General features: G+C 50.1%; 1 protein-coding gene across 1 annotated transcript in view; it reads left to right on the forward strand.

Moving 5' to 3' along the window:
- GLIS1 (GLIS family zinc finger 1) overlaps positions 1 to 13,175 on the forward strand; it is a 219,832-nt gene that overhangs the window by 166,139 nt on the left and 40,518 nt on the right. The window lies entirely within an intron of this gene.

The raw sequence follows: 13,175 nt of genomic DNA on the forward strand, positions 1-13,175 counted from the left end.
AAACAAACAAACCCAGCCAGGTCCCCAAACTCAGTCTAGGAGTTGAAGGCCCAGCCCTCACACCTTGCTGCAGCCCTGATGTCAACACCTGCTTCAGGGCAACCCCTCCACCCCGTCACTAGTCTGGTTTTCACTTATGGCTTCTTCCTTTTGTTTCTCCCCTAGCCTCTGAGATTTTCCTTACCTTCTAGGAAACAAGCAGCTCAACAAAAACTATATTTTATGCATTTTGCAGCAGAAGTGCCCAGAAGCAAATCCTCAGTTTCCTCATCTGTAAAATGGTCATGAATAATAAGAACAGTAATAACAACAACTACCCCACACGTTGTAAGAACCCTAGGAAATCACATAGGGCAAAGCACCATAAAAGTGTTATTTTGAGAATATTTGCCGTATGTTGTTGATATTTTATGGTGCTGAGTGTTTTACGTGCAATATTTCATTTAATCCTCCAACAGATCCGGTTCTGTCATCACCTCCACTTTACAAAAGAGGAAGTGAGGTTTCAAATGGTTAAGGTTTAACTGCATCATGGTTATTAATGATCGTTGTTGTTATCTTGTTGTTGGAGGAGGCAGCAATGGAAATACCTGTGGGGGTACCAGGGTCTAAGGGACTGCTGAGACTCAGGAGAAAGGGTAGGGTGTGGTTCTGACAGGTTCTTGCTCATGAGCTTGAACCAGCTCAGCTTGTGGTTTGGGATGCTGGCTGCAGGAATCCCAGCCTGCTCATCTCTTAGGAGCAGAGGGGTGAGCTGTGGATTCTGGAGAGTGTTTCCATACATCATGAATCATCACAGAGGTATGACCCCACTTGTTCCCCTGGCAGGTTGCACTTCTCTGATGTCCTCAGGTTCCTTGTATGTCTCATCTCTGTGTGCAGTGGAATGTTTGGTGCCATTTTCTGTTCACCACTTAGCTTCTTGAGTGGCCAAGTTCCTTGAAGGCAGGCACCGACTCCTCTTGGCTCTTTGTCACCTGGCAAGGGCCTGGCATGTCGCAGGTGTTCAGCAGATGATGAACACAGGACTAAACAATGGATCCTCTCTACTGCATCGTGCAGGAGCCCCACCTACAGCATCTTTGTAAACCTCTGCTCATTCATCTGGAAGCACACTGCTTCCCCCAGTACTGGTTCTGGCATCACCCCACATTCAACCACTCCATCGCATTGTCCTCACACCCACACTGGTACTTGTCATTCTTGGTGGACAGATTTTTGGTTTGGCGAATATGGTCTCTGTCATCTATCTGCTCCCGGGTCCTCTCTTCATGTGTGACATGGAAAAAGGCTTTTTGGAGCTAGGCATCCCTGGATTCAAGCTGTGGCTTCTCCCCTTACTGGATCCATGAACAAATGGTATAACCTTTGTGAGCCTCAGTCTCCCTACCTCCAAAATGGGGAGAGTGAAGCCAGCCTCCCAGGAATGTGGAGAGATTTGCATTGTGTAGGTAGGTTCATGGTGAGGGTGAGTCCCTCACCCTGGTGGGCCTCTGGACCTGCTCTGTTTGCCGGCATATTCCACCCGACCTGAACTCTGTGGCTCCCAGAGGGCCTGAGCTCTCTCTCTCTCTCTCTCTCTCTCCACATTGGCTCCACACCATGGACTGCTGGGCCCAGAGCTTCCTTCGGCCTCGGTCAAGCCCGGCACATTCTGAGGGTTCCCCAGTACGGGCCCGGCCCCCACCCCAGGCCCGTTGCCCTCGTTCTTGGCTAGCTGGGAGGCAGCTGCCAGCCAACTGTTTACCTTGTGATCATGGTCTCCTCTCTGGCAGCATTTGCCAGCCGTGGAGCGAGGGCAGATTTATGAACTCGGTCACACAGAAATTATTTAAGGCCCTGGTTGGCCAACAGTAATGTAAAGACTTACAGTCCTTGCTTGAAAAAGGATTGCATTTAGGTGCCCACACTTTGGTCTGATTTATAGTGTAGACCGAGGATCCAATTAGCATTCACAGCCGTCTTTTAGCTAAAACCCAGCGCCTTCCAGGATTATGCAGACTTTCCAGGGCCTGGGCTATGATGAAATTATAGCTGGAGGCTTGTAAAGCCATGCACCGTTTATAAATGCACTGTATTCTTAACTGCCCTGCTGCTCAGCTTACCTGAAAGGTCTGGGGCCCCCATGGCCTAGCTCCTTGTTAAAGTGACCCTAAGAGATTATTGGAAAGGGGGACCTGGTTTCAATCCTGGCTCTCTACTACTGGCTGTGTGACCTTGGGCAAGTGGTTTAGCCTCTCTGAGCCTAAATTTCTTCATCGATAACTTGACTAATGTGGCAGAATGTGACTTGAGAAGAGTAGCAGATACTCTGCTTTATGGGAATCAAACACACTAGGTAATGGCTGTAGATACCCATCATAGTTCCTGGCACATAGTAGGTTTTCAGTAACGATGTATATGTTAGAGTTCCTGAATGGAACAAAAATCCAGTATGGTGCTGGCCTCTTCTCTCATACTCTGCCTGGTTGCCTGGCAGGGGTGGGCAATAGAGTGTGGTATATGTCTTCAGTCCTTGGGGCAGCAGGACCTGGAGTGGGTGCTGGGTGGGTGCCCCACCCTGGAGTCAGACCACAGACTCATTGCCACTACCATGGGCTTCTGAGCAGTCTACTGAACAGGCTTTGGTTGAGGCCTTCTTAAAGTACCTTTTGTGTGCATGAACACTGCAGTGCCTAGCACAGTGCCGGGGCCATAGCAGGCATACCAAAACTTTGCACAGTCACAGTAAAGCCAGTTATGCCCAGACAGACCCAGACCCTGTCTCCAGTCTTCCCTATGGCCCATCCTGTCCTCACTGCAGCTTCTGCCCTCAGTGGAGGGTGGGCGTTGGAGGGAAGCCGGCACCAGGTCAGCGAATGGACAGGTTGTTGCCAATCAGAACTGTCCACTAGTGGAAATTCTGCCCCACAAGCAGGGAGTGAGGTCTCATCACTGAGTTGGGGAGCAGGCCAGGTGCTGCAAGGGGACTCAGTCGCTGGGCAGCAGGCCTCGTGATGTCTGGGTCCCTCTACTCCCCCAGTGCTGGGACCCAGCTGCTGCCCTAGGTGCTCGATAGCTAACTTTCCTTTCTCTGGCTTTGCTGATGAGCTATGAACTTCTCTAGCTTTGTGTTAGATTTTCTGTTATGTTCATCAAGGAGATGGTCCCTATCCACAGCAAAGTCCAGTTAAAAATTCTTTATATTGCTATGTGTCCAGGTCTGGGAATACAGCTATGGGAACATAGAGGGGCCTCTAACTCGCCCTGGGAAGCCAGGGAGGGGTTCCCAAAGGAGAGGCGACTTGAGTTGGACCTTAAAGGATGAGGCAATATTATCCAAAGGAGGAAGAAGGTGAAGTGGTGTGTGTGTGTGTGTGTGTGTGTGTGTGAGAGAGAGAGAGAGAGAGAGAGAGAGAGAGAGAGAGAGAGAGAGAGAGAGACTCTCACAAGCCCATCAGGGCGGCCAGCTGCAGGGGGCTGAAATGGGTTGGAGATGAGGGTATGTCATGGGAAGATTAGCAAAACGAGAAGCTCACAGGGGCTCAGGACCAGGCCCTGGTTTCCCGTTAAGGCTATCAGGCTTGACAACAGGAGCCATGCGGTGAGAGAATGGATGGGAAAGGCAAGCCCGATGGGGGAGAGCGGTGGGAGTGTGCCGTTATCACCCCAACCTGAAGTGGTTTGGCAGGGTCAAAGCAGGGACTGAGCAGATGGAGGGGTGTTCAGAAGGACAGTCACTAGGCCTGAACAATTAACAAGCAGTTATGACAAAGGAGGGTTCTGACCTTGTGAGCTCTGGGACCTTGAGGTCCCCTCTTCAGTCAGCTGTCCCCAGGGACTGTCCATTCTGCGCCAGTTTGGGCTCTGAGTGGGTGGGCACAGCCACGAAAGCCTCGGTCCCTGCCTCAGAGAAGCCAGGGTATTTCAGGGAAGTCTGAAAAGACAGAGTTTATACAAAATAGCAGAGGCCAACAAAGCCCACCACATTATAAGTGACTGTTTCTATGAAGCCCCAGGCCCTTCTATTGTAGCTCGGGATCTGAGTCTTCTCTCTGCTACAGCAAGCCTTCATCAGCCTGGGCTTTGTGTCTCTCCTGCTTTTCGGTTTCTACATGGCACAGCCAAGTCCAGGCCTGCTCTTTACCTTCAGGCCATAGGGCACTGTGACACATTCTAGGTAACCCGGGGTAGAGGAGGAAATAAGTGCGCACTAAGGCTCTTCTGCACATACAGGCTCCTGAATGGAGCTTGGTAAATGAATGCTTCACCTAAGGGGAAGGTGGGCATCCGTTCACTTGCTCACTCAACCTTTACCAAGAACTACTCTGGGCCAAGCCCTGGGCTGGTGCTGGGCACCATGACACGAATGGGACGCCCTTCTTGCCCCAAATCTGGTTGAGAAGCCAGACACTAAATAAAGCAAGGGAAGTGGACATGTGGGCAGGCCCAAGAGATAGGAGTTTATTAGGAACGGAGGTGGGGACAGTGTGATGGAATGAGTGTCATGTTCTGGGAATGCCCAGGAGCCTGCTCGGCCTAAGTAGGGGTCCTGGGGTGGAGAGCAGCAGATAGGAGACTATTACAGGAAGGCTAGCTGGGCCTGGGGCTGGAGCACGCAGAACCTAGATTGCATGCAGAGGAATTGGGACATTGCTTGGAGATCCTCCAAGAGGCGCTATCATCAGCAACTTTTTTCAGAAGATCACATTGTGTGATCTTCTGAATAGTGACAAGAGCGAGGCTGAACCTCAGGGAATGGCACTCAGCATGCCCCTGGGCCTGCCTCCAGGGATCATTAAGCTCCCCACCCTATACTGGGCCCTTTGAAGGTGTCCCTCTGGCTCACCACCCCACCCACCCACATGCTGCTATACTTCCCAAATCCAGGCTCCTATTACACTGTTTACACATGTGCATTTGACAGTGTACCCTCCTTTCAGCCTGACAAGCGGGACCCATGCAGGGCCTGGCACTGCCAGCCTCCACTGGCCCCATCCCTCATCATCCAGAGTCCCGGTCCCCATCTCACTTTTGGCTCCGTCCTGCTTTGATTTGGGGCTCTCCTAAGGACGTTTGATTGGCAGTAACTGGAGTGAACCATAAGTTCATGCAAAAGGGAAGATTATTTATGTATTTTCTGCTGTTTTGTTAACAGACTTCAGAGGGGCATATGGAACGGATAAGGATTATTTAGAAATCAGGACTTTTGCAAGAGATGGGAAAGAACTTGATAAAAACCGTTTAGGTACTATACCGTGCTTCATTTACTATATGTATATATATCTAGTCTTTCTGATTTTACAGGAGGTGAATTAGAACAGGTATTCGGTGATGGGATTGGAGTGACAATTAGCTCATGGTATCTGCTTGATGGTCCCCGGTGCCCATGAGATCTGCTCTGCGTCTGTGTCAAGGCACGCCTGAAAGGGTCAGAGCCACTCTGCCCAGCCGGCCTCAGCCACAGGGCGTGGTTTCTCTGCATCTGGGTACCAGCTGCAGTCTCCACCCCATTCCTACAGAACCCCAAGAGGCTTTGAAGACTCTTCCTCGCTTCCTTACATTTAGTCGGTCACCAAATGCCGGACTGCTAAACTTGTCCCTTGAGCCAGACTGCTTGAGCTAAATCCCAGCTGCTACTCCTTTGTATCTGAGTGAACATGGCAGTTATATTATGCCCTGTGCTTCAGTTTCGTCATCTGTAAAATGGGGATCCTGATGATAACATAACACCCACCGCTGGGGCTGTTCTGGGGACTTGATAATAGAATGTACAGAGCGTCCAGGGTGTCCAGCAAGTAAGGCACTAGTGTGGCCAAATGGATCCACTTTGCTTCTAGTTCCATCCTGGTCTGCGGGATTGCCCTGGAATTTAGGGGGTGAGTGGGGCTATGGTGCTGGCTCGTGCTGTGCACACATGGCGCTGAGCTCCAGGCTGCCATCTCTGAGGATGATCACAGTTCACACTGGCTGTGGGTGGTGGATGAACATGATCTGCAACTTAGCCCTCTTCTCCCCAGCTTGGAGGTGAACTCTCCTCATTTTGACGGCTCCCAGGTGGGCCTGGTTCAGAGTTGAGTGTGAGCAGCCTGGCATGTGGAGGGCTTTTGTTTCTCAGGCGTTTCATGAAGCCGGTCAGCAGAGCTACAGGCCTACAGCCCACATGCACACACATGCACACAATATACCTGTATGCACACACTCACCTGCATGGCCTCTTCTGGTCCCCTCCGTCCCTGCTCTGTGCTGTGGCCAGGGTGCTGGTGCCCCATCACTTTGAGAAGCCTTCAGAGCCACAACCAAGGTCTGAGGTAGAGGACTTACAGGATCAGAGTGACCCATCGTATCACAACACACTGCTTTGTAGGGAAGGAAGTAACCTAGCCACCTGAGCGGGGTGGGGGTGGGGGACAGAAGGGCTGCCAGTTTCTGGATCTGAGAGTCCCTGTGGAACTTTCTGGAACATGCCAGGCCTGTGTGTTGCTGAGCCTAGAGAAGCCACTGGTGGGCAGCACTCAAGTCTATTCAGAGAGGCAGCCTCAGGAGACTAGGAGCTGTCAGGCCCCTCAGATCCCCAGGTCTCCTGCCCTTCTTGTGAGACCTTTTCTACTCTGCACCCTAGAGCATGTTTCCTTCAGGCTTCGGAGGCTCTGATGGAGCCTGGGAGGGTGACAGAGTGTCTTTCAGTGGTGCCTTCAGTGGGATCACAGGGGTTGTCAGGGATGGAGAGCTTTCCTGAACCCCTCTAAGGCAGTGGCTCTCAGGAAAATGTCCCCAGCTCCTTAGAACTGGCCCCTGGGGCCTGATGACAGGTCAGGATTGGTGGGGCCTGTGTCACTGCCTCCCTGATGTGATGCGTCCACACCCATACCCTTTGCCCAGTGTCCTTGTCACCAACAGGCTCAAACCCGAGTCCAAATTGGCATCAGAAGAGGAAACTTGCCTGAACTAATGAGCGGCTTGGTTAGTCCTGTGGTGCCAGACTTGAGTCAGGCACTGGCTCTTCAGATCTGCTGTGTGACCTTGGGCAGGTCGCTTCCCCTTTTTGAGCTTTGGTTCTCTACTTTTACAGACTGTGTAAGTAGCCTGGCCCCTACTGCCAACCACTGCCTCAGTTATCCAATTGTTACCCCATAGGGCTGTGATCGGGTTGGTGGGGTCCTCTTGACACCCCAAAGAAAGGGTTGGGTTCAACTCTCACAGATCATGTGACCTCAGATGACTTTTCTGCCTCTTTATGCTTGTTTCTTCGTCGGACTAAAGAAAGTTGTCATCCTTAAGATCTCAGCTCAAATGCCACCTCTGCAGAGATGCTTTCCCTGGCCACCCCTTCCGCACCTCAGTACTCCTGTCATGTCACAAGACCAAGTGCTTTTTCCCGTAGCACTCACATGGTCTGATATTATCTTATTTATTTGCTCACTTGGCTAGTATCTGTGTCATTCCAGCATGTGAGCCACACAAGGGCAGAGGCCATAAGTGTCTTGTTCAACATTATGTCACTAGCAGCTGGAATGATGCCCGGCATCTTGCATGATGGATGGATGAGTGTGTGGATGGATATGTCATGGTTGGATGGAGAGGCGGTAGATGGATAGGAAAAGGCTGCCTCAGTCGGGGCACCGTCTCAGCAGGTATATGAACCAAGGGCAGTGGTCCCTGGCAGGGGGCTGTGGAGTGGATTCCTATCCTGGGGGAGGGTTGGATGAGATAACACCAACACCATAAGTCCCTCCAGGCCGGGCTGCGCTTTCCTGGTTGTACCCTAGTCCTGAAGCACAGCCTGTGTTCACCAAGGCTTTCAGGGGTTGGGCTGGCTGCAGCTGCCAGACCAGCCAATGTAGACCCGCTGGGTGGTCAAAGCAAGCAGAGAAGGTCAGTGGTCCCCCTGCTCAGGCTAGAATCAGCTGGAATACCAGCTCTGTGTTGACTTGCTTAGGACCCACCCCCAGTTGAGGACTTGAACAAGTTGCTTATTACCTCTAAGCTCAGTTTCTTTGTATATAAAATGGAGATAACACTAGTACCTAGTCCCCCAAGGTGGTTAAATGTTTCAAGCGGCTGATTAAAGGGGAGTCTCCTTTTCTGTTGCTGAGGGAGTTTGTCTCTTCCTGCCCAGCTACAGGGTTGATGATAAAAATAAAAACAGAAAAACTCCTAGAGATAGTCTCACATGGGGCTGTGGCTACGGGCCAGCCAGATGCTCCTCCTGCCCCTCGGCCATCACGCGGAATGGGGTGGGGGCTGGGGAGCTGTCCCTGGGAATGAGCCAAGGGGCTGAGAGGATGGCTGGTGGAGGGGGAATGTTCCTATTAGGCCATGGGAATGTTTGCTTTTCTTCTCCAAGAACTGGTTGTGGTCATGTAAACCGCCCTGCAGGGAAATCAGAGGGTCCCCAAATGCATCTGTTGGTTTTTAGAAAAAAAAAAGTAAGAAAGACAACAATCTTTGTGGTTGGCTTAAAAGTATTTTAATCATCAATGAACAAGGGAAGAGTAAACCCCTGGAGCAGGCAGGAATGTGGCCAGGGGACCTGAGAAGAAAGGCCTGGTCGGGGCAGCCTATCTGCCTGCCACCTGGCCCCACTGTGCAGAGTCAGCCATGTATGCGGTTTGTCTTTGGGATCACAGGGACCTGCCTGGTTCCACTCCCACGGGGACATGCTCCCCACCCATAAAGTTTAAGGTAGTGGTGTGCCGTGAGGCCTGGGGAGCTTGTAGGGGACAGTCTTGGGGGGGGTTCCATCTTTTGGCGTGGGGAAGGGCTTTGTGAGAGTGTGTATGTATGCGGTTGACTATACCTGGGCATGAGATAAGTGTTGGGGGCATTAAGAGAGAGTGGGTATGTGTATTTATGTAATTAAATCTGTGTGGGTGTATATGGGAGTTGTTTGCTGTGTGATTGGAGTGTGTATGGTTGCAGACTATATGTCTGGGATTGGGATTGCGGTGTGTGGGGGACTTGGCATGAGATGGGGGTGTTTATGCAATTGGTACATATATATTTGGGATGTTGTATATGTTAGAGAGAAACATATACCCATTGCACACCCCATCGACCCCTGTACACGTCAACACCCAAAGTATACCCAGGCACCCCCAACACTTCACCCAGACACACATCCAACACCTAGTAAACACCCCCCACACCCCATACATACATCCATAGCACATTCTCAGACACACTCCCTTAATAGGCATATGTGCATGTGGTTGGGTTGAGTGAATGTGTGTATGTGTGTATATGTTGGAACTTGAGTTTAAATTGTGGGGGAGGGGCATGTGGTATGTGTTTATATCAGGGGAGGGTAGTTTGAGAGTGTAGTTGGGTGTTTGGGTGTGTGTCGTATGTGCAGCCTGTGTGTGTTGGGTGTACGGTGTTGCAGTGGGTGTTGGTTGTGTGTGGATATTGGGTGTGCGTGTGGGGTCAAGGCATGCATGTGTTTGGAGGAGTGTGTTAGAGAGTCGGTTCTGTATGTTCTTGTGTATTGAGTATGGGAATGTGTGTTGGCGTTGGGTTTGTGTGTGTGTTTGGGTGGGGGGCGGGATGTTGGATGTACATGTGTGTTGGGTGTTGGGGTGTGGAGTAGAGCTCACATTGGCTGGGAGAGATGAGTCTTCTGGCCCAGCCCAGGCCATGATTTGAACCCAGGAGCCTATAGCCCCCACTCCATCCTCCTCAAGTAGAAGGGGCTTCTGGGAATATTCTTGGGAGGGAGTGAGAGAGAGCAGGGCCTAGAGGGGTGAAGAGAGTGCTGGTGTCAAAGGACATTCCAGGCAGAGGGAGAAGAAGGTGAAAGATCACCCAGCACATCCAGGGAAAGCAGTGGGCATGGAGAGTGGAGCATGGGATGAGGGTGAGCAGAAGGAAGTGGGGCCATGACATGGGAATGGAATGTCAGGCCAGGAGCGGGCCTTCATTCTGCAGGAGAGACAAGAAGATCTGGAACAGGCTAGACTGCAGAGCTCATAAGTAGAAGAGGCCCTGGGAGGGGCAGTATTGCACAGGGCTCTGGGAAGTCCTCGTAGGGTCGCTGAGAAAGGCAGCCCCTTCATGAGGCTTTGCATTAGTCGCCCAGGCTCTGAGCTCCCTGGAGTACAGTGACCTGGTGTCCTCCCAGCATCCAAGGAGGCCATAGAGTACATTGTTAGCCCACTTGACATGAAAACATGGGCTAGAGGGAGAAAGCGGCCTGAGGCTTGGGCCTCAGAGGAGCGACTCCTCTTCCTCAACCCAGGAGCCTCCCACCATCTGAGAGAGGTGTCCATTCTGGGCACATGGTGCTTAATGTAGGTGGACCCCGCACAGTTCCCAAAGTTCTGCCTCATATTGTCCCCAGGCTTCACTGCCAACCCAAGTGGCGGTTATTTTGAATTTCTTTATATAAATGGGACATAATCATATGCTAGAAATTTTGCAAAACCAAAAAGAGAGCAGATGACTCCAAACCACCAGGGTGGAAAGTTTTCCTTGGGCCTGTCCCTGTCCCTGTATGACACAGTGCCGAGCACAATGTCTGACGTGTAGTACGTGTTCAACAACGGGTGACTTCAAATTTATTGCTGCGATTTTAGAGTAAGAAGGGCCTGAATCCCAGCCCAGACTTTACCTTGGGTGAGGTGTTCGCTTCTCTGTGCCTCACGTTCCCAGTGGGGTTGTGGAGAGGATTATTGACAATAATTAGCATTGATAAATTTAGCATGATGGCTAAAAAATTTCCCATGATTCTTTGGAGCATCATAGCCATCGTTTTTTGTAGCAGTTTTATAGTCCATCACACAGATTGTGGTACAGTGTACTCAGCTTTGCTCACACTACTGGCTATCTAGGTTGCCCCTGATCTTCCACTATTTCTAGTTCATAACAAGAATATTTCATTAACCATCTTCTCCCATAAAGCTTGTCTGATCTCTAGCCTAGGTGGTTGCCCAGAACTGAGATGTCAAAGGACGATTGGAACCTGACGCTGTGTGAGTTAGTGTTCACTCTCAATGTACAGTCACATTGATCCCGCCAAGCCCTGGGGGCAAGACTCTCCCGCCTCTGGGCCCTGAGTGTCCCCAGCACCACCTGCTGCTTTCTTCCAGGCCAGGCCCACTGCAGAGAAAGGCCAAGGATGCTCACTTGCTAATGTGTTAATAGGCTAGGCTCCCTCTGGTGCTGACGGCTGAAAATATCATTATCCATGATTTCCTGAGCCAGAGACGAATCTCCTGGGAGAAAATTCCCTTTTCACCCAATTTGAGCAGGCATGGCTCTATGGAAACTGAATCCTTCCTGAATAAATTCGAACCCAGGTCCCGAAAGTTTGGTAAAGGAGACAGAAAACCTCATGCGGTGGCCCTGGCTCCTGGGTCCCCTTCGAGGGGTCTCTTGCAGCTCTGCCCCCATCAGCCCCATTGGGCACCATGACATTCCCTTAAAGCCCCAAAGCTTCGCCTGTGCCCCTTCTTAGCTCTGTGACTCTGTTTAGTCATCTGTAATATGGGGACGATAAAAACAATAACCATACAACAACAAGAAGAATACCTATCCCGTGGGGTTGTTGTGAGGATTAAAACACTTATTACACATAAAACACTTGAAACAGGGCCCAGCAAATAGTAAGCAGTCAATATATGTGTTAGCCATTGTTGTTTTAGCTCAAAATGACTTTACTTTTGCAATCACATTTATAAGGGACTTATACCCAGAATATATTAAGAACTGTTACAGTCAATAAGAAAAAAGAGAAATAACCCAGTTTTTAAAAAGGGGCAAAGGACTTGAATAGACATTTCTCCAATGAGAAAACATGGCCAAAAGCACATGAAAAGATGTGAACACCATTAGACATATGAGAAATGCAAATCAGAACCATAATGAGATGCCTACTACTCCATGCCCACTAGGGTGGCTATAATAAAAAAGATGGACAATAAGTGTTAACAAGGACGTGGGGAAATTGAAACTGTCATATACTGGTGATGGGAATGTACAACAAAATGGTGCAGCTGCTTTGGAAAATTGTCAGTTTTGCAAACAGTTGAATGTAGAGTTACCATATGATCTATCAGTTCTGTTCCTAGGTATGTACCCAAAACAAATGAAAACATATGACTACACAAAAGTTTGTACATGAATGTTCATAGCAGCGTTATTCATAATAGACAAAAAGTGGGAACAAACTCAGCGTCCCCATCAATGGATAAATAAAATGTGGCTTAGCTGTACCATGGAATATTACTCAGCCATAAAAAAGAATGAAGTACGGATACATGCTGCCACATGTTTGAGCCTTGAAACGTGCTCAGTGAAAGAGCCAGTCACACTAGACGCTGCATACCAGAGCCAGAAGGGACCTGTGGGATCATCTTCAGTCGTCTCCCCTTTATTTTACAGATGGGGAAACTGAGGCCCAGGGAGGTATAGTGGAAAAGAGGAAATACATTGGAGTCAGACAGGCTTGCGTTTGGGTCCCAGTCAGCCAGGAATCCTGGGGCGGCCTTGAGCAATAGTCGTCTTTGAAATATGGAGTTGCTGAGGTGGTAAAGCGCGCAGACCCAGGACCCAGTTAGAGCTTGGCAGCTGGAGGGGAGTGATTCAGCCCCTGTTCAGCAGAAAACACCCCCAGGCAAAGAAACAACGAGGAAGGCAGGCCAGCAGGGAGGAGTCGGAAAAGCAGGAAGATTCTGTTCTTGGGTTTTAAAAAAATAAATATTTATAAAAGTTTTATATGCTTATTGCAGAAAACATGGAAAACACAATAAGCATAGGTTTATAAGAAAGCAAAAGTCCTCTCTACTGCCGCCTCACAAAGAGAGCCTCAAGTTGGACCTCTTTGGCCTGCTCCTGGCTCCTCGAGTAAAATAGAAATGGGCGTTAGTGAAGCGTATTTCTAATGAGAAATTGCAGTCATTCTGCGCTGGCAATCCCTGGCAGCCCAGGTTTGGCTCGGCACACAGGGAGAGGCACGGAAATAGAATTTGTCGGACCTGGTCTGAGCCCAGTGCACCAGTTGGTGTTCCCGAATGTATAGCCATTCCCCCGTTTAAATGACGAAACCCACTGTGGTACATCGAGTTAGCAAACACGCTTTAAAGCAGGGCCCTATGGTTCCAGAGAGCTTTGGCTGTTCGTGAAGTTCTGGGGGCCCAGGTGTATTACGGGGGATTTCGCCTGGGTCAGGGCCTAGGAATGGGACCTCACAGAGATAA

The sequence above is a fragment of the Hipposideros armiger genome, unplaced genomic scaffold, assembly GCF_001890085.2.
Source record: "Hipposideros armiger isolate ML-2016 unplaced genomic scaffold, ASM189008v1 scaffold_469, whole genome shotgun sequence".
Classification (NCBI taxonomy): Eukaryota; Metazoa; Chordata; class Mammalia; order Chiroptera; family Hipposideridae; genus Hipposideros; species Hipposideros armiger.